Source organism: Penaeus chinensis, chromosome 7 (assembly GCF_019202785.1).
Source record: "Penaeus chinensis breed Huanghai No. 1 chromosome 7, ASM1920278v2, whole genome shotgun sequence".
NCBI classification, from domain to species: domain Eukaryota; kingdom Metazoa; phylum Arthropoda; class Malacostraca; order Decapoda; family Penaeidae; genus Penaeus; species Penaeus chinensis.
In genome coordinates this window covers 20,256,629-20,259,488 of record NC_061825.1, presented here as the reverse complement: position 1 = coordinate 20,259,488, position 2,860 = coordinate 20,256,629, and positions in this window count along the sequence as shown.

Here is a 2,860-nt window from a genome sequence, read left to right as displayed (position 1 = left end):
ATGAACATCATCGTGTTCCGACATCATAGCTCACGGCGAGAAAGAGAGAACGACGAATAGAAAAAGGGATCTTATTATAAATTCATGATGAATGGTGCTGTATTTTCCGCATTAGACTCCCAACTAAGCCGCACACACACACACACACACACACACACACACACACACACACACACACACACACACACACACACACACACACACACACACACACACATTCTGTAACAGCATGACCCGCAACTTAAAGCTCCGCATTCTCTCCAGGTTGGGTCACATCAGGTCCACAGCCTCGTCCTCGCATTCTAACCAACAGGCGTTTCCTTGGACTCACTGCAGAGACCCGACAGGCTGGAACGGACTCCTTGCGCCTCTCCCATTGGGCTGCAGGCTCCCCTTGCTCCATGTTTGCTTAAACTTAAGCCACAGAATCACAAACCGTCGCAGGGAGAGAGTTTCTTGCATAGGCACTGTGTCTATGTCCGTTTAGTGCGCAAAGAGCGCTCCTCCAGAAAGCTCAACTGAAGACATGGATTCCTCTCCAGTCACACCCAAGTCAAGTGGCCCTATACAGGTTTCCACCAAAGTAACTCCCTAAGAGGACATTATTCTGTAAGTGTCCTAAACACAGGAAGGAGTATGAACCTCCACTTACAGCCCCCCACCAAAAAGAACCAAGAAGGTTACCCGCATGTTATTATTATTATTAATAATCACAACAGGAGGATGATTGAATAAGCATCCTCCTGTTGAGTCTGCTACCCGACTGAAGTTCAGGCCTACAAAAGAAGAGACTAGATAGATACTGTTCGTCTTATGTAGTTTGATGTTTCGCTACGATACTTGAGGAGGGTGAAGAAGACACCAATGAAAACTAAAGTAGGTTCATTGAAGATAAAAATAAAAGGGAACTCTTCATGTTCCTCTGCCCCACAGGCCAGGCTCTGTTAGAGTGTCACTGCCAGACAAGTGACTACAGAGACAAAATAAGATATTGTACTCTGCAAATTGTGATGCAGATGATGAAGAGCCTAGGCTTTGAGTGGATAGGAGAATCAAACTTGAGAGGTGCAAGGTAATCTGTCTAATTTTCGGCGAGCATTATTCAAGATCCAACAACTCCATGAACAAGGCAAAACCATCAAGCTAATGTGGATTCCAAGTCATGCTGGCATAGAAAATAATGAAAGAGCTGATAAAGCTGCAAAGAATAGTCCTAATCACATAAACTCCTCATCTATAATCCCAAGTCTCAGTCAAGTAAAAGCATTTGCAAGACAAGCAGGACATTTAAGGGTACAATATCAAGACTGGGTCCAAGCCGGGTCCCCATCTGCATACTGGTCCTACAATGCCACTGATTACTACCCACATATATTCCAAGATTTGTGACCAGGAAAGAAGCTGTAATGATACACAGACTTCGAAAGGGATACAAATGTACTTGGAAAATTTCAGAGCATACACAGGAGTGCGATTACTGCCAGACTATTGTCACTGAACCCCTAATATGCTACATAATTAACTGCTAAATCGTCGAACAAAACATAAGAATACAATTACAGCTCCCACCTACAGACTCATGCTTGATCTGAGTTTCTTTTTGGAGTTACCCCCCTCCCCCCAAGGTAAAGCAGTGAAACAGAATTATTTGCAAAACTCTCAACCGGGTGGCGAAAGCGAAGCTCGGGCCACTCACACTAGAGTAGCAAACCTTGAAATAAGGGAACTGAGATGAGCAGCCCACAATCCTCCAGTCACATCTTCGCAAGCAGTAGCAACGCAAGGACTGCTCACTCCTTCGCCGACTGAGGAGCCTACCGGCCTGACGGCTCCCCCGTCCATCTCCCTCTCTCCTTCAACACCCATGGGAGCTCACAGCCACTGCAATCACTCCCTAAGGAGATGTAGACCAGTACAAGTTATAGATGCATATCCAAATACTACAATTTATGTATATATATATGTAGATATATATGTCCATACACACATATATATGTATATACATGTACACACACACACACACACACACGTATACATATGTGTACATTCACACATGTATGTATATATATATGCACATAATGTATATATAAGTATATATATGTACATAATGTATTTATATATGTATATATATGTACATAATGTATATATATGTATATATATTTATGAATATAATAATATATATTTATATATATAATATATAATATATATTTATATATAAATGAAGCCTGGTGGTGGAATCCAGAAGTACAAGAAAAGCTAAAAGAGAAGAAGACTGCATACAAGAACTAAAACAAGGAACAGGGAGCCTTGATGATTACAAAAAGCTGAAAAAAGAAGCCAAGAAAGTAACTGCATAGAAAGATGCTTGGAAAGATTGGTACGAAAATCTGGATACCAGAGAAGGTGAAGACCAAATATACAAAATTGCAAAACACAGCAAAACAGAAAAAGGACATTACATGTGTGGCAGTCGTAACGGATGGCACTGGCAGAATACTGACTGTTGAGGAAAATATTAAGAAACGGTGGGATAAGTATTGTCGTGAGTTACTTAACACTGAAAATGAGAGAAAGCCACTAGATGAAATCGATGCAGGTGAAGGACCTGTCCAAAACATCTCCACAGAAGAGATAGTGGCAGTGATAAAAGATATGAAGAACAACGAAGCTCCAGGACCATCGGAGATTACAGCTGAACATCTAAAAAATCTAGATGATGAAGGTATAAAATGGATAACAAAGCTGCTAAACAAGATATGGAGCGAGGAAATAATACCTGAGGATTGGACAAAGAAAAAGGTGATCCAATGAACTGCAAAAACTACAGAGGTATAAAACTCCTAGAGCATGGCCTTAAAAT